Source organism: Maniola jurtina, chromosome 21 (assembly GCF_905333055.1).
Source record: "Maniola jurtina chromosome 21, ilManJurt1.1, whole genome shotgun sequence".
NCBI lineage: Eukaryota > Metazoa > Arthropoda > Insecta > Lepidoptera > Nymphalidae > Maniola > Maniola jurtina.
This window is the reverse complement of record NC_060049.1, coordinates 1,187,332-1,212,573: the sequence shown is the minus strand read 5'-3', so window position 1 is coordinate 1,212,573 and position 25,242 is coordinate 1,187,332. Positions and strand designations below refer to the sequence as shown.

The following is a 25,242-nucleotide window of genomic DNA, read 5'->3' as shown; positions in this document are numbered from 1 at the left end:
AGCTCTTTCGTAGAGTTCACAAACTCGTCTATTTTACTTAAAACTTGGTACTACTAACTAACAATTGAATTATATTTTATGAGTACCAAATGTTCATTCAGAGGTAGCCCATAAATGGACCTCGACGTTTAGGGCTGCCAACCATACTTTATAATAACGTATGTTACTTTATTTCGGGCAAACGTAACGTAGGTATGAGAGCAATAAATTTTTTTTGCTTATTTTGGCTTTCCACCAGTTGTTGATTGTTGCAGTAAATTTTTCTGCTATACTTTTCCAAGTTAAATCCAAATAAATGCTATATAATAAGTGGCGGGATGAATTTAAGTTTAATCTTAAACTCAACAAGAACAGATTGTTTACATATCTTGGAATTTAAAGATGCTGTTAATAAGGTCCCGATTATTAATAACGTCATTTCTAATGTGCCGTGGTTTATATTAACAATATTCCAAAGTACTTTGTTTTGAAACCATTGTATTGTCATTTAAATACTGCTTTTTTAGTTCAGCCACATAGCTTTATGCCATAAGGCCATAATATTGGCATCAGGACTTGATAATATAATAAAAAATTTGACTGTGTATTGGCAAACAAGACCATCTACCAAGTAATCACAATACATCATAAATAAAATAAACAAACACTTCTTATTCTTATTCTTATTATATTTTTCTAAGTTCACTACTAACGTGAGTTTTTCCCCTTAGTATTTTGTATCCTTATATGAAATCGGGTGATATTTAAGAAAAAAATATATATTTAATAGGTGGCAACTGGCAACCCTACTGACATATCACATCTGGCAAAATTGACAAATAACTCTAAACGACTGAGTCTGTAAAAACAATGCATAGCATTGATTGAAAAAAAAAAACAAGCTTTTTTTCCGAAGACCGAATCCAACGAGTGCTAACAGGACCCTATTACTAAGCTCCCGCCGCCCGCCTGTCCGTCTGTCTGTCAGTGGGCTGTATCTCATGAAATGTAGAAGGTAGATAATTGAAATTTTGAAAGATTATGTATTTATATTGCCGCTATAACAGTAAATTATGAAAATAAAATAAATAAAGGGGGCCTCTATACAAGAAATGTGATATTTTTAAAGCGTCTCTTTTGTTTTTAAAACCAAAATACCTATTTAAAAAGTACATAATTTTCAATTTTGTGCGATGGTATGGAACCCTTTGTGTGCGACTCCGACTCGCGCTTTCTATTGTATATTTCTATTGTAGCGTATAAGTTGCTTTCGAAGTAAATATACCATATTCTGTACCATATTAGTACTCTGTAATAGGGTTCATTATTGTCTATTTCAAATATGCCCTACCTACTCCCACTGCCTACCTGCTCTGTAAAAGGGTCTATTATTATTTTCTATTTTCAAATACCATATTAGTACTGTGTAATAGGGTTCATTATTGTCTATTTTCAAATATACCTTTTTATTACTTTGTAGTAGGGTTCATTATTGTCTATTTTCAAGTAAGATAGGCGCTTAAGTTATTCTAAATTCACTGCAAATGTAACTTTGTAATCACGCAAGTTTGCAATCTTTTTATATAGGTTTACAAAGTTACTTATGCAGTAATAATTAAAAATAAGTATATCTTGAAAACGGGACTGAAATTCAGGTATTTTTAAATTTTTCCTCGCTTTATACTCTAAACACTTACTGTGTGCAAAATTTGAAACTTGTAGGTCTGCTAGAAGTACCTTAGAATTTTGATGATCGGTGAGTGTGTCACTTACAGAATCAAGGAACTTTGACTTGTAATAGTTCATAAACTACTGGTTCAAATAAAATGTAATTTGGGCATATACCTGGCTTTACTATGTCCTCTTGGTCACTGAAAATTCCAGACTTCTAGCTTTATCTGCAACGAAGTTACAGGGGGGTCGAAAGTGACACGAATGGGTTCGAGAAAAGGATGCTACGGTGTACCTCTAGCTCGACTTGGCCGGAGGCACTACCGTGCCTCCAGATCCCAAACATAACTGTGAAGTCATTTGAAATGATCATCACTAACCCTTTGCCGACTCACTACTGAGTACAATGGGGTGATTCGCTAACTCAGTGTCTAACACTGAAGGATAGCCACCGAGCTCATTTTTAGGGGTCTGTGCCTCAAAAGGAAAAACAGAACCCTGATAGGATCGCTTTGTTGTCTTTTTGTCTGTCTGTCTGTCTGACTCGCACTTGGCCGGTTTTTTTAATCCATTGAAGGTTTACTACGAAGAAATATTTTACTATCATACAGTGAAGCAGCAATGTAGAATCAACCAACCTCGGTGTCTATCATCCAGTGTTAGACACTGAGTTAGCGAATCACCCAGCGGGTCTCCTCTCGGAATAAGAGGGCTTAGGCCACAGTCCGCTACGCTGGCCAAATGTAGACTAGCAATCATCACCAACTATTGAAAACATTAGCACAACAGAACTAGAAGATGAATGAATTAGGTTTTTAAAGATCCCGTAGGAACTATTTGATTTTCCGGGATAAAAAGTTGCCTATGTCAATTACAGGGACGCAAGCTACCTCGGTACCAAACATACAAATCGGTTAAGCGGATTGGGAATCCCGTGGGAGCTCTTTGATTTTCCGGAATAAAAAGTATGCCTATGTCCGTCCCCGGGATATAAGCTAATCCTGTACCCGTCAGAATCGGTTAAAATGTTGGGCCGTGAAAAGGTAGCAGACAGAAGACAGACAGACACACTTTCGCATTTATAAATATTAGTATCATAGATTTAAACTTAGTATTATTTGGATTTCTGTGATTAGTATGGATAGTATGGATTCTCAGGCATGCAATTTTCCTCACGATGTTTTCCTTTACCGAAGCAAGTGATATTATTAACTGTTTAAAACGCACATAGCTCTGAAATGTTGCCCAGAATCGAACCCTTAACGACGGAGGAGGCGTGAATCTTAACCACAAGACTATAACGGCTCCGGAATTCTGATTATCGGTTAATATTCTGGTGGTCTGAATTTGAACTTCACTCCTTCCTAAGATGATTTAAATTCATCCAATCATCAGTAGTATCAAAAATTAGTTTCTTAGGCTTGCATGTTTTTATTATAAGCATTTTGGTTTTCAATTTGATAAAAACGTCTTGTTAAATACAGAAGTCGTAATCTGAGGTCAACCGTTACACAGTTTAGCGGTTATACAGATGGTAACCGTAAATACCTTTTATTCAGCCTTTACATACACAAACAGGTAGGGCGCCATAGTCGCTGGGGAACCAAGGAGCCGAATGTTTCTGAACTCATCATTGCGTGCCTTCTTCGAACTTTCTTTCTTTTAACTTTGGTTAAGTAAGCCCTGTCCACCTCTTTATATCTTCCAACCATTGGAGTCTTTGGCGACCTTGAGCTCTTTTGCCTGCGATTCTCCCTTCCAACACTAACCTTGGTAATGAGAATTGTCCTCCTCTCTGTAAGTGTCCAAAGAAAGCGAGCTTCCTTCGCATGTTTCTGAACTGTATGATTGTTAAACTACGTTTTCGCAGAGGAATAGGAAACGATTTTTAACCATGCGTGCGACACAACACGCACATCGAAGTGGGTCATGGTTTTTCACATAGCACGCTTTTTGTTTTTGTTTTACTAGCTGATACCCGCGACTTCCCCCGCGTGGAGCTTTATAAAAATCTCATTGGAAATCTTTGATTTTCCGGGATAAAAAGTAGCTTATGTGTTATTCCAGGATATAATCTATCTCCAGACGGAATTTCAGCCAAATCCGTTCGGTAGTTTTTGCGTGAGAGAGTAACAAACTTTCACACATAACACAAACTTTCGCCTTTATGATATTAGTATGATTAGTGTAACTAACTAATACCCGCGACTTCCCCCACGTGGAATTAGCTTTATGAAAATCCCGTTAGAACTCTTTGATTTTCCGGGGGAAATGTATAGCCTATAACCACCTTTGGGATGCAATCTATCTCTGCACGAAATTTCATCAAAATCTGTTAAACAGATGGGCGGCTAGCAGCCGAAACAATGGCAATGGTAGCTTCTTTTGACGATTCAAAAACACTTTTAAAATCTTTCTTTCTATTTTTAATGCTCATGGTGAATTTAAAATTCCACGTGGATGAAGTCGCGTGCAATCATCAGTTTAGTACAGAGATAGCTTGCATCCCGGGGACGGATAAATGTCATTTTTTATGCCGGAAACTTAACCTAACACCTTAGGCCAAAGGATAAAATATTTTAGGCTCAAACTTTGAAATAATTTATTTACTATACTCAAAGTCTATATAAAAGTTTATTAAAAAGAATTCGTCCTATAAACCCGCCCAAAGTCCGCAGTAAAAGTTGTCTCTCACTAAGTTGGTAAGTCTCATTGTAACACCTGTAAGAATGTTCTTAAGAAGTTGTTCAACTTTCAACGAGAAAAGGACGATCTAGGTAGAAATTACTTTTTAAAGAATTAAGTCACTTTGCACTGTCTATTTTAGTTCCTAAAGGTCGCCGTGGGTATCAGTGGGTGTCATCTATTTAGTACAGATATAGCTTGCATCCCGGAGACGGATAAATTCTACGTTTTATCCCGGAAAATCAAAGATTTCACATAACACCTGCTGGCAAAGGATAAAATATTGTTATGCTCAATCTTTGTAAATTTTCCTTTTAATATAGGTACTCAAAGTCTTCTTCTATTTTGTGGTTTTAGTGATTTAGTATTTTTCAAACCCGCAACATAGTATTATATGCCGTATAGCATGCAAAACTCGAGTCAATGCCTACGACGCGGCATTGATTTCGAGTGGCCTATTTACGGAACGTTTATAGACCTCTCGCGTCAGTCAGATGTTTTACTTGTTATATATTGTAAACTTTTGAAAAATACAGGATTTTTTACTATTTTTTTCGTATTTTTTGTGGTATCTTATCAGTTATCATAAGTACTATCACCTGTCTTCATTTTTGCTAGCGTTCTTGTATGTTATGCTAAGTCTATGCTCAGGCGATTGCAACTAGAACAAGGTCTTATGAGAATAATTCGAACTTACTTATGGCTGGCAATAAAAAGCGCAATAAACATTTATAGAAGACGTTATAAAATTGCCACTCCAAGTATTTCCTGTCCCCGTGCACCGATGCAGCGTCGCCGTATTTTATAGTTGTAATAGTTTTAGAATCCCCTCACAATAAAGGAGGTACGTTGCAACCACATTAATGCAGTAATGCACCGAATAGAACAATGAAATCCATGAAGTAGCTAGGCACTAAATAATATACGTATATGTATATTATTTAGTGCCTTAGTCATCCCCAGCGACTCAATACTGAGTACGTGTGTCTTCTCAAAATGAGAAGGGTTTATGTATAGCTTTTACTATGCTGGCCAAGTGCATATCAGCAGACACCTTTGTGGTCTCCATAGTCACTCCAAGTTGAGCGTAAACGTAGGTATACTATTCCAATCAACATTTACAGGCGGGCCATACTCAAGCATAACATGAACCATGTTTTAATAACGCAAATCAACGTTTGGTAAGTATTACGTTATTACTCTTACTTTGTTTTTGATTTTCAGTATTAATTTTGAACAAACCTAATACATTTGAAATTATTCTTAAGTAAAAGTCGTTTGCGGTTTTTTTGTTTTTGCATGGTTAATATACCAACGAAATTGTCTCAAAATTTGACCTAAAATATGGATATTTCAAGAGTAGTAACTTTCAAAATAAATGTAACGTTGTTGTATTTATTATTATTGATTGGCATAAATCATGAAGAGATAAATAGACTGAGAAAGTCAATTAAGAGGGGATGCAAGTTCACTTGTTAGATCCGTGAAAAATTGATATTTGACGGTGTAAAAAAAATACGTGAACGTTTCGAATTTTCTAAACTTCTTTCTATCGAAGCCGGGGTGGGTCAACTGGTTAGACATATTTTTAACCTCCGACCCAAACAGAGGGGTGTTATAAATTTGCCGTGTGTATCTGTCTGTGTCATCGTAGCTCCTAAACTAATGAACTGATTTTAATTTAGTTTTTGTGTTTGAAAGGTGGCTTGATCGAGAGTAGGTATTCTTAGTTATAATCCAAGAAAATCGGTTCAGCCGTTTGAAAGTTATCAGTTCTTTTCTAATTACTGTAACCTTCACTTGTCGGGGGTGTTATAAAATTTTAATTTACACTTGTAATTTAACATTTCAACACACCTAAATAATCCGTTTTTTCCCCACATTTAAATCTATATTTTGTTGAGCTTTGTATGTGTTTTTCTGTACTAATTTTGTGGTGTACAATAAAAGTATATTCATTCATTCATTCATTCATTCATCTACGAAGATTATTGTGAAGGTGGAAACAGACTTAGTAAAGAGCTGTTGACTCCCATTGTGAGAATAATAAACTCTTGCTTTTAACTTAACAAAACAAAAAGTAAGAAATTCTTCCATTATGAGGTGGTACGTTTAATAACGAAGAAATTAAATACAGCCTCTACACACGGAACCAACTTGTTTTTGCAAATTTTGTTCCAACACAAACAAAATTGAGGTTGAGGAGTATTTAACTTATTCTGAACAGTTGAAAAGAGCAACCGCCGAGTTTCTTGCTGGTTCTTCTCAAAAGGAACGGCATTTCGAATTAGTGGTAGATTATTTTGGTGATTCAAAAGCACTTGTAAAAAGTTTTTTTGAATAAAAATCTATTCTATTCTATTCAATCCAAACCAATCCATCAACATGCATTCACATGCGTCCACTGCTGGACATAGGGCTTTTCAACCGCCACCAGACATGGCCCTCCACAGAGACTTATAGAAGACTAAACAACAACAGAATTTGCTTCTTGCTAATTACTAACTTTTTTGTTCATCTCCTTCCGAGATTCGGGTCGGTTATTGAATACTTTCGGTCATGGAATTGCATAATTAGATGTTGCGATAGCAATCGCGCTTTGATTGATTAATTGATTTCGCCATAAGTTTTTCAGATTAAAATTCGCAGATAACACCTACGCATTTAACTTGTGTTATTTGCGTAGGTTTTGCGAGGACATTCCAATAATTCATTAAAATATTTAAATAATACCTGCTTTTCGATCTGACGCTTATACTATAGTCTAGTTTACTGCCCCGGCTTCGCACGGGTTGTATAAATAACTGACTCGGTTGGAACAGAAGTCGGGTCCGTGTGTAGAGGCTAATAGCTCGGCTCGTGACGTCGCAGACAAAGTAGTCGGCAGAACAAAGGCCTTCAGACCGCTTTAACGTAATCTGCATTCTTAAGTTTAACAGCGCTGCAGGGATCTTGGTTAACGTTTACTAAACTCTACCTAACCAGCCCGACTTCGCACGACGACTACACAAATTTTAAACCCCTATTTAACCCCCTTAGGGGTTGAATTTTCTAAAATCCTTTCTTAACGGATGTCTACGTCGTATAAGATATCTGCATGTCAAATTTCAGCCCGATCCGGCCAGAAGTTTGAAATTTCAGTCAGTCAGTTTCCTTTTCTTTTTTATACCTAAAATACTATGTTATCCCATTTAGTTGTAGGATTAAGTATAGATACGTACATAATTATGTTAAATTAAAATTATTATTTTTCTTTTTTTTCTATTCAAAACCTTCTGTTAACTGAGAAGGCTTGTAAAACCACGTAATTCATATTTATCAATGTGATATTTCTGCACTAGAAAATCTTTCTGGTTATAATATCTGCTACATTCCAATAAAAGTAGTAGACGTTATCTATTGTCAAGAAAATTAAGATTTTACATCTTCTTTATCTGTAGATTATAAACACATAGGCTACTTTTTACCCTAGAAAATCAAAGAACTCCTGCTGGATTAAAAAACATATATCCACGCGGGTGAAGTCACGATTTTTAAAAAAAAAAAAAAAAGAATATTAGCCATTTTTAATCATGACTAACATTCCCGTTTTTCCTCCAACTAAGCGTTAAGCTTGTGCTAGGAGTGGGTACGACAATAGTGCAACGGGTGGGGTTTGAACCGCCGACCTTTCGGATTTCAGTCCGCTTCTATAACCGTTGAGCTATTGAGGCATTATCATCTAGGTTTTCAAAAAATCTACTCTTACGCAATTATGTTGATTCCCTGCGAAGTTAGCTATCGGGGCTTAGAAAATATTCTACCCGCTATTTTCTAACGACAGCCATTTTGAAATCACGAGGCTCGACGAGGCGTCCTTTGGGCGTTAATTATCTATTGTTAACGTTACTCCTTTGAATATATTTTTATTGTGAATAGAAAATAAATGTGTTCCATAACGACATCGCGGTTATTTTAATGAGATGAGATCTAATTCATAAAAAAGCTGAAAGAAAAAACTTTAACGTTAAATCTTTTTTTTAACGTACGTAGGTACGAAACGATTGAAATTGGCTCATGAAATGAAAGTCCTTCCTTTGAATCGATATCAATTATACCGGGTGTATTCAGAATACGAGCAAAAACTTAGCGTTATTATTTATTATACTACTTTAACACAATCCAATGCCAATAACTACTTTCCTCATCTTGTAGTTGTAGTGATTTAATATTTTTCAAACCCGCATTGTAGGTATAGCGTACAAAACTCGGGTTAATGCCCCACCTACAACGTGGCATTGATTTCGAGTGACCTATTCACTGAACGTTCGTTGCCTCTAGCGTCAGTCAGGTGTTTTATTTGCAATATATTGTAAACTTTTTAAAAATACAGGATATTTTTTTCTTGTTTTTAACCCCCGACCCAAAAAGAGGGGTGTTATAAGTTTGACGTGTGTATCTGTGTATCTGTCTGTGGCATTGTAGCTCCTACACTAATGAACCGATTTAATTTAGTTTTTCTTGTATGAAAGGTGGCTTGATCGAGAGTGTTCTTAGCTATAATCCAAGAAAATCGGTTTAACCGTTTGAAAGTTATCAGCTCTTTTCTAGTTACTGAAACCTTCACTTGTCGGGGGGTGTTATTTTCTAATTTACCTACACTTGTTCGTTTTATTTTTTCATGTTTTTTTTGTGGTATCTTATCACTTATCAGTAAACGTTAGTACTATTACCTGTACAGTGGTTTATCTCAAACTTCTCGTGCGAAGCGCGGGGTCACTAGTAGATACTAAAAGCAAACACAATAAAGACCTTTTGTGCAGTTCTAGCACATTACCTCATACAGAGTAGGATACAAACATAGTCCGACCTCTAATATATTGCATGGCTGTATCTTTTATGAGCTCTATAATAAAGCGGGTATACGGCACTAAGTACATAATGTATAGTATCACAACAATGCTTTGTTGCCTTGCTGGCTTACTATGGGGGATTTATGGTACCTACTTTACTAACTTAACTAAGTATATTACTTAAAGGCTCATATAAAGAGGGCCAAATTCTTAAATTACTAGATGTTGCTTGCGACTTCATAAAAATCCCGTGGGATTTTTTTAAATTTTTGGGGATATAACTTAAAATTTAAAAAAACACCCGACACAAAAACCTCTATAAGATAATTGGAAAAGAGCTGATAATTTTCAAATGGCTGAACCGATTTTCTTCGAAAACGAATCTTGAACGAATTTCATGGACTTTGTTTGCTTAATATTCAAATAAAATTGGGACTACGATTGTATGGAGTAGGTGACGGGAGAGCCCTGTTAAAGTTCAATTATAATCTCCTTACTGAGCTTTACTTTCAGCAAAAGACCGGCCTTTTTTTCGGTAAGCCCTGGTAACCCTATCTATAAATGAACATTTAACTAACTAAAAGTCTCACTCAAAGTGTAAGATAATTCCAGATATTCCAGGAAAATATGCCCTCAATGTCTGGAAGAACTAAAATAGCTCCTTGAAATACCTAACTTTACCATTTTCCCGTAATTTGATGAGAAAATATTCTCATTTTCCAATCACAGACTGAAGGCGAAGAACAGACGGAAAAAATTAACCAGTAAAAGGTCCAGCTAAAGGAAAATTATTTAAGAAAGTTTATAAAAAACTGATTTTTAAAAAAGTGAGGTGATTTTATTATCTTTTATTTTTCTATCATTTTTGCGTTTTTAAGTTAAGTCTAGCATGTTAGAAATTAATTAATCTCGGTAATTTTCAAAGCATTTAATTGCTGTATTTTTGTAGGCTTTCTAATACAAGTGTAAATCAAAAATTTATAGCACCCCCGACAAGTGAAGGTTACAGTAACTAGAAAAAAGCTGATAACTTTCAAACGGCTGAACCGATTTTCTTGAATTATAGCTAAGAACACTCTCGATCAAGCCACCTTTCAAACAAAAAGAACTAAATTAAAATCGGTTCATTAGTTTAGGAGCTACGATGCCACAGACAGATACATAGATACCTACACACGTCAAACTTATAACACCTCTCTTTTTGGGTCGGGGGTTAAAAACGGGAAATCTTAGAGTTACGTAAGTAGTATACTTTCACATATTTGAAACGTATAAGTTCTAGTTGTTGCTTTGAATTTGCTTCACTTTCACATAAAAGTTTGTTCACACAGCTCCGTCTATCATTTCTTTCTCTGTGTTATCAAAATAAAGTAGTAAGTAAATACAAAGGAGCGCCGAACAATAGATAATTAACGCCCACAAGACGGCCGCTGGAGCTGTCGCATTATTAGGGGATTTCTATTTTGCCAGATTGGCAAACATCGCTTTTCGAACAAGAGAAATTGGGAAGCAGTCTATACAGAATAGAGCCACAGTAAGGTCACAGTTTAAGGCCGATTCACACAAAGCATGTACACGTGACACGTTCGTAGTGACGCGCGTAAACTCCTAACACACCGGGTTACGCATACGTCCACGCTTTACGCAAGTGGTGTGCCGTGTTTCCTACAGTTCCATACATTACAACGCAATGGTACGCGCTACGTCTACGCTTACGCAGCCTGTGTGAACGAGCTGTTAAAGAGAGACACAGTGAAATGAAATGAAAGTAATTTACAGTACCCGGCAGGAAATATTGTACATCGATCTTTAGAAGGAGATAGCGGATTTGTAGAGCGTTGTCCCTGTCGTTGAGACCGACAAAACGTCACATAGGTATGAGTGACAGGTTTGTTCATAATATAAGGGGAAAATCTAATGACTGACTGACAGTTCAAACTACTGGACGGATTAGGCTGAGATAGCTATTACGATGTAGACTTCCATTACGAAAGGATTTTTGCACAAGATAAAGTTGAAAACTAACACCCGACTGCGATCGTCTTAATAAACGCTGTAATATTAGAGTAAAGTTGTTTTTCTTTCGCTTGGTATACTTATTATAATGTTGTACGTTCAGATTCATGAACTCAGAATTTTCTCCTCTTTCATTTGACATCCCACTCGATACAATAGCAAAGAAAATTTTTTTTGGAGACCCTCACTTTTTTGATGTAACACCCAAGCCTATTTTTTCATATTAAAAAAATGTCACCCGGACCTTTACAACGAATCAATTGACACCTCATTCATCAAAATCGGCCCAGTAGTTTAGGCGCTACGGTGGAACACACTGAATCTGGGTACAAACAAACATAGGTACATAGACTGCTAAAATCATAACCCTTCCTTTTGAATTTGCCGCAGTCAGGTAAAAAGGTACAAGTGTAAATTAAAAATTTATAACACCCCCGACAAGTGAAGGTAACAGTAACTAGAAAAGAGCTGATAACTTTCAAACGGCTGAACCGATTTTCTTGGATTATAGCTAAGAACACTCTCGATCAAGCCACCTTTTAAATAAAAAAAAAACTAAATTAAAATTGGTTCATTAGTTCAGGAGCTGCGATGCCACAGACAGATACACAGATACACACGTCAAACTTATAACACCCCTCTTTTTGGGTCGGGGGTCAAAAATAGGGGTTGGGAATTTGTGTAGTCTACGTGGACAAGTCGTAGAAGCTAGTTTTCTGATAAGCCCAAGCGACCAGTTTTAAAGAAGCTCTCTCAAGTCAGATCAGTTAAATAAAATAAACTTCTCAAGGCACAAATAGGATCGTGGCAGAGCGGAAATCGAAAATAAATCTCGTCGGAAACCGCCGGCGATATAATTTTATTCGATAACTTCATTTTCCCAGAAAATCACCCAACTCCAGCGTGAAACGTCGCAAATTGATACCTACTTAAATTATTGAGGACTGGTACTTATAGAAACCAAACCTTAACTGTAAGTCGATTAACTAACTATACAGGGTGTTTGGTAATTAGTATATAATGACACGTACCCATGCTACTTTGATCTGATAAATACAATGCTGAAGTAAAATGACGAAATAAAATTGTAAAAATTTCCACACAAAATTTTAACTTTTTTTAATGTCCAAGTTTTCAAGGCCCTAACGTGCCCTAACTCACTGAGATCGTTGGCCTTGGCCTATCTAAAGATGGCAAACGATCTCAGTGAGTTAGGGCACGTTAGGGTCATGAAAACTTTGACATAATTTTTTTTTTTTTAATTTTGTATGGAAATTTTTATAATTTTATTTCGTCATTATACTTCAGCATTGTATTTATCAGATCAAAGTAGTATGGGTACGTGTCGTCTTTATATACTAATTACCAAACACCCTGTATATTGATATATCTACTCGCACTATTGATAAGTAGACGGAATGGCACACATCATGTAAACCGTATTGGCTTTTCGCTGTGTCAAAAGCAGACTTGCTAAACATTTCCTATTTTGAAAAATAAATAAAAAAACCGGCCAAGTGCGAGTCGCACTCACGCAACGAGGGTTCCGCACTCGGGTATTTTTATTACGCCTAAAAATAAATAAAAATCTGTTTTAGAATGTACAAGTTAAGCCCTTTCATATAATACCCCACTTAGGATAGTTATCTTACTTTGAAAATTAAAGAAGTTTTCATCTAAAAAAACGAAATTATTTCGGTACTTTTGGTACCTAGAAAATTTCAAACCAAATTGGTGATCAAAAAATTTATAGCCAGTATTACGATATCCCATACATCCAAATCTTTTCAGGCATTTAAAACTAATTGTGGAATAAAGAATCCTTCATACGTTAACCCTTAAAACATAACACTCCTTTTTTTTGGACGGTTGTGTAATTCGTTTTGTAACTATGAACATTACAATTTTCTGTTAGGCATTAAGGTGCCCACGCACTCGAACTGAACTGCGCGTCGCGGCTGGAGAGAATATCGTGCGGGGCGCTGACGCGACGCGCAGTTCAGCTGCAGTTCAGTGCGTGGGCACTTTTATAGGTCCCATAAAATAATAAACTAAACTAAACTAAACTAAAGTTTCGCGAACTGTCAGCATAGTTAGGCACTCAACGCTTGGGGCGTTCAGTAGTTAGTAAATTTTAGTTCAATTCATGCTTTATTTTGTGAACTAATTTTCGAAGTGCTAATTTTGCTGTTGGTACTTATAGTCGCAAATGGGTTATGTAGGAAATTTTGTTTTCATTGTTATTTTGATAGTAAATATTTTTTTTCAATCATCATCATCTTTAACCGATAAACGTCCACTGCTTATAACACCCCTCTTTTTGGGTTGGGGGTTAAAAAGGAAAACGTATTGAGGAAACCTGCATGCCTGAGAGTTCTCCATAATATTCTCAAAAATGCGTGAAGTCTGCCAAACCACACTGCGTCAGCGGGGCGGACTATGACCTGAGATTCTATCTATCTCATTCTGAGATGACACCTGTTCTCAGTAGTGGGCCGGCGATGGGTTGTTCATGATGGTAATGTTAATGCAGCTAAAGTAACCAAGCATTGTTTGTGATATGATACAGTATGAGAACACTCCAGTTCAAACACTGAAAGCATCCATAGTGCCCTCCAGTTAAATGTGTACTAACTTAACACTAAAGCACACTAACCATAAAATGCAGCCCGTCATAATTTTATGTATTAAATTTTGTCAAGTACCAAAATTATGGACTAAAACCCCGTGAGAGCCAAATCCAAATCATGCAAACTGTGGAATTAACTCCCATCGATGGTGTTCCCACTAGATTACAACATGGGAATATCCAAGGGGCGGACCAACAAATTCCTGAAAGGCGGACGACGCATCGGCGGTTTTTCTGGTGCTGCAAATGTTCATGAGCGGCGGTAATCACTTAACATCGGGTGACCCGCTGGCTCGTTTGTTCGCTATTTTTTATTAAAAATATATATATTCCGTTATAGGTATTGAATTCAAAGCAGAGCTACATAAAACTGTTTAAAAATGGGCTCTTTCATTCTCTTAATTCAAGGGCCATCTAAACCTCATATGAAATGCATAGACAGACCTCCCTAAAATTCTTCTCCCGCCTTATCTAATGTAAACATCGCTGTGAAAGGAATTCTGTTAAAGCGATCTTCAGGTAAGCTTTGATGAATGTTTTATGTATGAGGGACTGTCAAATAAAAATGATGAAATATTCTGGCGCAGCTTCGTTTTTGTGGTCTTGGTGAGCATTCTGGACATTTGGCGTGAACAATTTTTTCTCTTCATTGCTGCTACATTCGGATAATCGCGAATCCGTAAGTCTGAGGTCCGGATAATCGAGTCTCTACTCTCGACTACTACTAACTCGAAATGCAGTGTTAAACCGAGGGTGTACAAGTGTAAATTAAAAATTTATAACACCCCCGACAAGTGAAGGTTGCAGTAATTAGAAAAGAGCTGATAACTTTCAAACGGCTGAACCGATTTTCTTGGATTATAGCTAAGAAAATCGGCTAGGTCTCGATCAAGCCACCTTTCAAACAAAAAAACTAAATTAAAATCGGTTCATTCGTTTACAATACAAACCTCAAACTTATAACACCCCTCTTTTTGGGTCGGGGGTTAAAAACGCAGCAAACTGTATTAAAAATTATACCAACGAGGCACCGTGTATTTTCACCACCGCAAATCTTCATGACATCTGATTTCAGTGCAGGTGGAAATATGAACACACCACGCGATTTCATATGAAACGTGTTAGTTCAAAAATTGTGAAAGTTATTTTCTTGTGTCGTATATACCTTTATTTAACATCCAAAATACAAATTTTTATATTATAAACGCGAAACTAATGTCTGACATGCAATGCTGACATGTCAATCCGTTGCCCCGTTGCGAATATTTTCTTTCCCTAGCATGTGGGGTATTCATTGCTTAGACCTCATTGAGTAAAGTACAAAATATATATTTTTTTATTTTATCTTAAAAATATGGAAATGGGGGACCATCAAACCTTTTTTGTGACGGGCGCTATCTTGAAAAGCTCTAACTAGAAATTTCTATTTCTAATTAGAAAGCTATCTAATTAGAAATTTTAAATTTCGGTGTACTATGTAGCATACACCTAATGCATTCAAACCAAAAACACTAAAAACAACGATTTGTAAAATAGTTTGTGAGATCTGACCGAAACAAACGAACATTTTTTAGGGTTTTCTTTCACTGTTTATTGCGATGTTTCAGCTTGGAAAAGAAATATTTATCATACACCCAAAATGTAATATTAAGTACGGAACTCTATTAGAGCGAACCTCGACTTGCACTTGACCGATTTTTAACCGATTTTCAAAAAAGTAGGAGGTTTTCAATTCGTCGGTATCTTTTTTTATAGTATTCAAGGCATCATTTATGGTACCTAGTTAAAGGCCCCATAATAAATTGAAAATAAATACGTACGAGTACCAATACCCAGCCAGGGTATAAAACCCAGTCAGCCGTAATATGCAAAAGCTTTATTATGCAAATAGCGTGGAGTCCACTCTCGCCGCAACAAATCTTCTACAGTGACATCTGCCGCCAACAATGTATACTCAGTATTTTATATGAAGTGTTATTGTCGCTTTATTCGTTTAAAATAAATTAAATGTAAAAAAACCGGCCAAGTGTGAGTCAGACTCACGCACCTTGTGTTCCGTACTACAGAAAAACTAAAACGGTAAGAACCACTTTTATCAACGAACCTCAAACTAACTTTGTTTGTCCTCTACAAACAAAGTTAGTTTTGCGGTTCGTTACCAAATTTGTATGAGACAACCTAGGAAGGCACCCTTTCTAACAAAGAAAAACTTCCAAATCGGTCCAGACGTCTTCGAGTAATCGGGTTTATACAACAAGTGTAAATTAAAAATTTATAACACCCTCGACAAGTTAAGGTTACAGTAATAACTAGAAAAGAGCTCATAACTTTCAAACGGCTGAACCGATTTTCTTGAATTATAGCTAAGAACACTCTCGATCAAGCCACCTTTCAAACAAAAAAACCTAATTAAAATCAGTTCATTAGTTTAGGAGTTATGATGCCACAGACAGATACACAGATACACACGTCAAACTTATAACACCCCTCTTTTTTGGTCGGGGGTTAAAAAAATAACAAAGATTCCGACAATTTGAGAACCTCTTCCTTTTTTGAAGTCGGTTAAAAACGTCGAGACGTCGACGTCACTGGCAGGCGTCAGATGTTAGTACATTTGACGCAGGTAGCCCTAAAGAAGCCATATTTTTTTATGATTTTACGTCACCATAGCCTAATATTATTTGATACTAGCTGATACCCGCAACTTCGTTCGCGTGGATGTAGGTTTTTAAAATTCCCGTGGGAACTCTTTGATTTTCCGGGATAAAAAGTAGCCTATGTACTAATTCAGGGTATAATCTATCCCCATTCTAAATTTCAGCCCAATCCGTCCAGTAGTTTTTGCGTGAAGGAGTAACAAACATACACACACACACATACAAACTTTCTCCTTTATAATATTAGTGTGATATCATCGAAACAGGATCAAAGCAAGAGTTGCCTCTCTCTCGTTCACTCTATACGTAGGTACCAATGCATCTGGATGTTAACTGGGTAACGATATCAGACCTTATACCTACTGTTTACTTTTTAAAGCAAGAAAAATGTAACTTAAGTTTACTTAACTAAGATTCACTTTACTAATAAATTAAGGTGTAAACTAAGACTCCGTAACCTATAAAACACCGTGTCAAATGAATGGGCTATTCTATGGAGATTTGTTGCGTAGTCTAAGAGTTAGTAGATTTTATACTTTACTAACTGATGCTTGGCATGGGTTGCAAAAATGGGTTTTTTATAATATGATTGATCAACACTGTACGTTGGTACTAAGTATGTCAGGAAAAATAGAAACTTTCACGCAAACGCTAACAACAAACAAGCAGTATTCTAGGTCAAGGACAGACAGACAAACGGACAGACAGACAGACATCAAAGTGATATAAGGTAAAGTCCTATAAGGGTTCCATTTTTCCTTTCCGTCCGGACGGACGGACAGACAGACAGACAGGAAGGCAGACAGACAGACAGACAGACAACAAAGTGATCCTATAAGGGTTCCGTACCTCAAAAGGAAAAACGGTAAAAACGTACTAAAAAAATAAAATTCTTATTCTTTTCCACGCGGACGAAGTCGCGGGCATCAGCTAGTGATGTTATATTTCTATTAGAATGAAGATGTAACTGTCTCTTAGTCTATGAAGCAATGAAGATTTATTTTTAAAATAACGCGGGGGCGAGCCGTTTTTCCTTCTTTTCTTTTTAGCTCCCGGTAAAGGTATGGTTGTGTAAACATTTTACAATTAAGGTTTTTCTGCATTTTTTAATAAGATAGACTCATTTTGAAATAATATCATAATCATCATCATCATTATTATCAACCGATAGACGTCCACTAGGTACTGGGCATAGGTCTCATGTAGGGATTTCCACACGCCACGGTCTTACGCCGCCTGAATACAGCTGCTCCCTACGACTCTTATGTGCCCTGCCCAATGCCCATTGCCCATAGCCACTTCAACTTGGCAACCCGTTGAGTTATGTTGGTTACTCTAGTCATCTCACGGATATCTCATTTCTGATATAAGCATTATAAATCTATATATACACTTATAAAAAAAGTAAAGCTGACTGACTGACTGACTGATCTATCAACGCACAGCTCAAAATACTAGACGGATCCAGATATCGGATCATAGATAGCTATTATGACGCAAACATCCGCTAAGAAAAAAATTCAATCTCTAAGGGTTACAAGCGTAAAATAAAAATTTATAACACCCCCGACAAGTGAAGGTTACAGTAACTAGAAAAGAGCTGATAACTTTCAAACGGCTGAGCCGATTTTCTTGGATTCTAGCTAAGAACACTCTCGATCAAGCCAACTTTCAAACAAAAATAACTAAATTAAAATCGGTTCATTAGTTTAGGAGCTACGATGCCACAGACAGATTCACAGATACACAGATACATTCGTCAAACTTATAACACCCCTCTTTTTGGGTGGGGGGTTAAAAATAGAGGTTCATTTTTGTAGTCCACGTGGCATAAGCCAGTATAGAAATAAAAGGATACCAAACGTATTGCTACTACACGTTACATAGAAAAATAAGTAAAATTAAATATACTTAGACATTCTTGACAGAAAAGTTCAGTAGATACAGCTAATGATTTTTTAACCCGACCCGGGAACCGAACCCAGGACGCCATCCTCAAACATACTAACCAATAGACCAACAAGGCAATCACCTGAAAATAGAGTTATATATTAAGCCGGTAACAACATAATTTACATAGATATCTACATATGTATTCATATGTATTATGTTATTCGCGATACGGGATTCCGTTTGATCTAATCCCACGCCGCGAGCGATGTCAGAGTATGGAATTATTGTAAGCCCTGTCAGATCATAATTAGCCTTTGTTCTGATAAACCGATACCACGGTGTAATAAAACCGTACAGTGAGCCAATGCTTTCGTTGTTTACGAATAAAGTTGAAAACTAAAACCCGACTGTGATCGTCTTAAATCAAATCAAATCAAATCAAATCAAATCAAATCATTTTTATTCAAGTAAACTTTTACAAGTGCTTTCGAATCGTCAAAATAATCTACCACTGGTTCGGAATGCTGTTCCTACCGAGAAGAACCAGCAAGAAACTCGGCGGTTGCTCTTTTCAAATGTACAGTTTACAATGTACAGTTGTAAACGCTGAAATATTATAGTAAAATTGTTTTTCTGTGGCTTGGTATATTTTAATGTTGTTGTAAATTTACATTTATGAACTCTGAATTTTTTCCTCTTTCATTTGACTTCCCACTCAATACAATAGCATTCATCAAAATCGGTCTAGTAGTTCCTGCGCTACGTGAAACACACAGAATCTGGTTACCAACTTTCATACCCACATACATACATAAATACATACATAGACTGCTAAAATTATAACCTTTCTTTTTGGCTTTGCCACAGTCGGGTAAAAATCATTCTAACAGGAAATCCGTACTCAGTAGTATGTCGGCGATGGATTGATGGCAGCAGAATTTATCGCAATATCTTTATTTATTCAGGATCGCCATTAAATTACCGCACTAATTTGCCTTATGTAAAAATTAATTTACATAAGGCATAATAAGTTATCTTAAGTTTAAATTAAAAATTTATAACACCCCTGACAAGTGAAGGTTACAGTAACTAGAAAAGAGCTGATAACTTTCAAACGGCTGAACCGATTTTCTTGGATTATAGCTAAGAACACTCTCGATCAAGCCACCTTTCAAACAAAAAAAAACTAAATTAAAATCGGTTCATTAGTTTAGGAACTACGATGCCACAGACAGATACACACGTCAAACTTATAACACCCCTCTTTTTGGGTCGGGGGTTAAAAATTCTGACAACGACGCTAAAATAGGAGCCAATTTATGACCTTTTTATGTGTTGAGAAAACAGTTCTACTCAGTTTTATTTAATAAAACTGAAGATTAAAAGCACTACATTGCAAGAGCGTTTAATTTTTCACTCGCAGTCCTCGGAGGTACAATCCATCCTCAAGACAGATTTACACATTAAAGCGCTCTCAACTAATGGTGTGCTCACAGCCTTGCGTGCTTTCTGTAATGGCTTCGAAGGTAAGAATGCGGTAAGTTAAGTTTAATTCCAAAGTTAATCCAATAAATAGATGGGTTTAGTTACTTATAGTTATATATATATATATAGTTAGTCAAAGTAGCACTTTTAACATCTTCTGATGCTCGAAAGAATAAATTGTGGCAAATCCTATTGTACACTAATTTCTTAACTAAATTAAAACGGCAGGTCTAAATGTATTGCTATCTCATTCATAATGCTCCTTGCAGAAAAGGATAGCAGTAGGTTTATACCTGTCAACTTAGTTTAGTGATAATGTATAACAGAATTTACTACGAAATCTTCATTTCTTCAGGGTCGCCATTAAATTACCGCACTAGTGTGTTTGATGTAAAAATAAATGCACGTTTTGCTTAATATTTAGTTATGGTACGGGTATGGCATAATCATATAGTGATACTAGCTGACGCCCCCGACTTCGTCCGCATGGATTTAGGTTTTTCAAAATCCCGTGGGAATTCTTTGATTTTCCGGTATAAAAAGTAGCCTATGTGCTAATCCAGGATATTATCTATCTCCATTTTGAATTTCAGCCTAATCGTCCAGTGATTTTTGCGTGAAGGAGTAACAAACATACACACACACACACATACACACTTACACAAACTTTCGCCTTTATAATATTAGTGTGATTTTAAAGAACCCGTGAAACGCTAAAATAGCAGCCATTTTATTAGCTCTTTATGCATAAGAAAACGGTTATACTAACTCTGTTTTTATTTAATAAAACTGAAGATTAAAAGCACTACATAGCAAGAGCGTTTAATTTTTCACTCGCAGTCCTCGGAGGTACAATCCATCCTCAAGACAGATTTATACATTAAAGCGCTCTCAACTAATGGTGTGCTCACAGCCTTGCGTGCTTTCTGTAATGGCTTCGAAGGTAAGAATCCGTTAAAGCGAATTTGTTTAAGTTTGTCGTAAAATAGTGTGCATAATACATACCTCCAAGTGATTTAGGGCGATTACACACTGCATCATGCTGCTTTCATGATTCTACGTCAAAATCAAAGTCAAAGTCAAAATCATTTATTCGAAGTAGGTACTATTGTACTCCTTTTGACGGTCAGAATTGTTATATTTGTACAATACAGTGGTGATAATTAATTACATAAATTTAAAACTAAAGCTACGAGGGCTTCAAACGCGCCCAAGTCTGAGAAGAGCCCACACCAAACTCAGCCGGGTATTCTTTTAATATCACCACTTTACAAAATCACTTAAGTATACTTATTACAACTATCAAAGCTGTTTGGCTACTCGTTCCGAAGCTTTCGTATCATTTAAATAATCTTTTACCTTGTAATAGGATTTTTCAATCAGTTTACGTTCTATGAGAACTCAACGAAAAGTACCCTAGGTAGGTGTTGATCTTAATAATGGAAGAGGTCTTAACATAACATATCTATGTGACATACACAACAAACAGACTGGTAGACAGACAGTCGTAGAAGTGATCCTATAAGGATTCCTTTTTCTTTTTGAGGCCCGGAACCCTAAAAATAAACAAAATATAGTAACTGATTGCTAAAAATCAAATCTAGTGACTGTCACTCATATTGCTACTAGGTACAAAACTATACTTATAATGTGTAGAAAATGACTTCTCACGCGCGATTTTAATTTATGTGTCAAATATCATGTCAAAAGTACGATTTTAGTAGGTAAACCTTGTTGACCAATAGAGTTAAAATGGGGCGTAAGAAGTCATTGTACGGATAGTCCGTACAATGACTTCTTACGCCCCATTTTAATATTAGTATTTATACCTTAGTATTTTGATGACACAAACGCAATTTCAAAAATTCATACCACTAGCAATATCACTTGGCACTTACCCAATAGGATAAGTGGCGTAACCATGACTTACTCGTGCGTGGCTGAAAAATGTCAACCGCTTTATTTTCCTGTTTTCGAAAAAGCTATAATGGCCGCCTGCCAAACCTTGTTGCCAAGTTATAAATTTCGAAAAATTCTTAAAGGCAATATTAGGTTTATTAACTGTGGTATTCTTAAAGGTGCCAAAAGAGATGGTATAGAGTAAGATGCTTACTTTTCTAGGGTTCCGTACCCAAAGTGTGCAAACGGGACCTTGTTACTAAGCCTCCGCCGCTGTCTGTGGTCTTATTAGTGAGAGGTTCTGGGTTCGATTCCCGGTTTGTAATTTTATAATTTCTTCTGGTCTGGTGGAAGGCTTCGGCCGTGGCTAGTTACCACCCTACCAGCAACGCCGTGCCGTCAAGCGATTAAGCGTTTCGGTACAATGCCGTGTAGAAACCAAAAAATCTGTCATACCCCTTTCAGGTTAGCCCAATTCCATCTTAGACTGCATCATCACTTACCACGAGGTGAGAGCGCAGTCAAGGGGTAATTGGTAAAAAGATTTTAAATAAAACTCGCTGCGATGCCACTAATCGCCGCGCTTGGTCTAACTCAGCCCTTAGTCCCTAAGTTTTTAGCTACAAAATAACAAGTTTAATAATTCACCACCCATTTCCTACTTACCGAATTTACCTCATAATTATAAAGTCCAACCCCTATTTCAGGAAGTCATGAATTTTGAGAGCGAGATAACGAATCATCTCTCCCTAGAGAGACATTTGTGCCTTGGTCAAATACAACGCGCATCGGTAAAGGACACGCAACGCATATCGGGGTAACCAGTTTAAAGTGCGCACAAAGCAAGTACCTACTCCAATCTGAAGAGCTGTGTGACTGCGTACTGTACAAAAGCAGATCTCATTCGAGATTGCATTTTTTTTTGAAAGCTGTGCCAATCATTAATTGAATTGTGTAGCAGTATAATTGTACCTACTTTTAATAAACGATTTTGACTTTGACTTTGACTTTGATTGTAACCTATTTCTGATTGAACAACTTGTTTTGCACGTCTTATAAGAAGTCGCGCAGCTGAAGAAGAGGAAGGAAAAGAAGGAAAATGAAAAGGGTCGCAAGGTGTTGGAATGACACGGAAAAGCGCAGTATGAGCAAACAAAATTAATCAAACCCCCACTAGTTTGACTTTTCTCTTAATACTTCCTACTTACATGGTAGACAGAAATCAAACCAGTTGCAATAAGCCGACAAGCGACCGAAAGCAGTGGACGTCAATCCATTTTCTTCGCCTTTCTCGCAGCTGCTGCCACGCGTTGTGTTTGACCAAGGCTTTAGTAACAGTAATTAAATTTTGGAAACTGCAAACATTTTCGGGCTATCGCTTAAATTGGAATTAATTGCAATCTGCCAAGTTATATTGGGGACAATAGGAGGCTCTTTAACTGTTTAATGAATCCCTCAAAATTAAAAATGATAAGAGGTGAAAGTGATAAATAATTTATGGAATACCTACCATCATTCAGAATAAAATTATTATATTATTAAATTCTTAAGGACTAAAATCGTACTTTTGATATGACAGTTGACACTAAAGTTACAAGTGTAAATTAAAAATGTATAACACCCCCGACAAATGAAGGTTACAGTAACTAGAAAAGAGCTGATAACTTTCAAACGGCTGAACCGATTTTCTTGGATTATAGCTAAGAACACTCTCGATCAAGCCACCTTTAACACAAAAAAAAAACTAAATTAACATTGATTCATTAGTTTAAGAGCTACGATGCCACAGACAGATACACACGTCAAATTTATAACACCCCTCTTTTTGGGTCGGGGGTTCTTTTCTCTAAAATCCGAGGACAATAGTTTCTTAGACCATTTCTCTCTCTCCAATAATTTCAATTTTCGCTTCACTGACTGATCTTTAAATAACACTTCTTATCAAAATAGACTTAACATAGCCTTTTATGACTATTACATTCAAGAAAGTAAAATTCACGTTATCTACCCTTTAGCAACTTTAACACCTTTATCTAGAGAAATAATATTCCAATTTTGAAAGGGTGAACGAACTAAATTCTAAAGAATTTCAATATTATTTTGTTGAGCTAATAACGCCTTGATAATTCTGCCAATTAGTAGACTGAAATTCTAGGTATCTATAAGAAGTAACCAGAACGCTAACAAAAACGAAGAAATTACTGATAAGGTACCACCAAAAAACTAGGACTTTTTTTTTGAAAAATCCTATATTTTTAAAAGTTCACAGTATCAGCAGAACAAACATCTGACAGACGCTAGAGGTCAACGACCGTGGTGTAAATAGGCCACTCGGAGTCAATGCCGCGTCGTAGGTGGGGCCTTGCAAAATAATAACTCACTAAAACTACAAAATAAGGCAAATGGTTATTAGCATTGGATTGTTTTTAGACGCTAAATTTTTCGTAGCGTTCTGAAAGGCATTCCGAACCAGTGGTAGAGGTCTTGACGATTCAAAAGAACTTGTAAAAGTCTAATTGAATAAAATATTTTGAATTTGAATTTGTATTTGAAAGGGCTTTTGCATGATTTCACATGAAAAATCATGTGAAAGGTCTTTTCACATGATTTGTCACATGCTACCTGTGAAATCGTCCACCTCTAGTTTGTAGCGCAAACAGAAACGTTATTTGAAAACGTTATAAGGCAAACATCGTTCCGTTATATCAGTCGGTATTTGCTCAGGCATACTTGAGCGCTGCGTCTGTGAGAGGCTACAGTACACAATATCCGATTAACAACTGAGATGAAACAGAAAATGCCTAGACTTCTAGAAAATGTGGTTCAACTCATCGATGTGTTCAACTACACAAAGTTCATGGACGGCGGTACTCACTTAACATCAGGTGAACCGCCTGTTCGTTTGCTTACCTATTTGGAATTATTAATTGAATTACATAGATATTTGGGAGTTGATACACAAACTCTAGGTACTGCTAAAGTCAAAACTCAGAACTCTTCGAATCGTAATCGGATAAGAACTAACCCTTCCTTAAGCATCTTCAAAGTTATTTATCGCCAGCGCTATTTAACAGCGCTCTCTCCGTCACTTACTCCATACAATCGTAGTTCCAATTTCATTTGAATATTAAGCAACCAAAGCCCATGAAATTTTGCAGACATATTCTAGAAACTAATATCTGTGCCTGTGGTATTTTAGATTTTTCTAAAAATATGTAGTTTTTAAATTACAGGGGCTCAAAGATTTGTATGTGAATTTTTCAGACCGCGTAACTTTGAAACCGAATATTTTAACAGAAATCTGGAAAACCTAGAATATGTAAAATTTCATGGACTTTGGTTGCTTGATATGCAAATGAAATTGGAACTACGTTTGTATGGAGCGAGTGACGGAGAGACCCCTCTTAAGGATAATCCGAACCCCTAATCAAGACTGGCTAGACGCTAACTTGTTTAATTAAAACTGTGAAGAAATAACGTCTATTTTCAGTTATTT

The 25,242-nt window shown here is 36.4% G+C and overlaps 1 long non-coding RNA gene across 1 annotated transcript in view; it reads left to right on the top strand.

The window, feature by feature from the left end:
• Nucleotides 1-25,242, top strand: part of LOC123876220 — a 43,615-nt gene that overhangs the window by 5,607 nt on the left and 12,766 nt on the right. Inside the window, exons 2-3 of the long non-coding RNA XR_006798286.1 lie at nt 6,654-6,665; nt 10,937-11,055. This is a non-coding gene — a long non-coding RNA (uncharacterized LOC123876220). The remainder of the gene's footprint in view (nt 1-6,653; nt 6,666-10,936; nt 11,056-25,242) is intronic.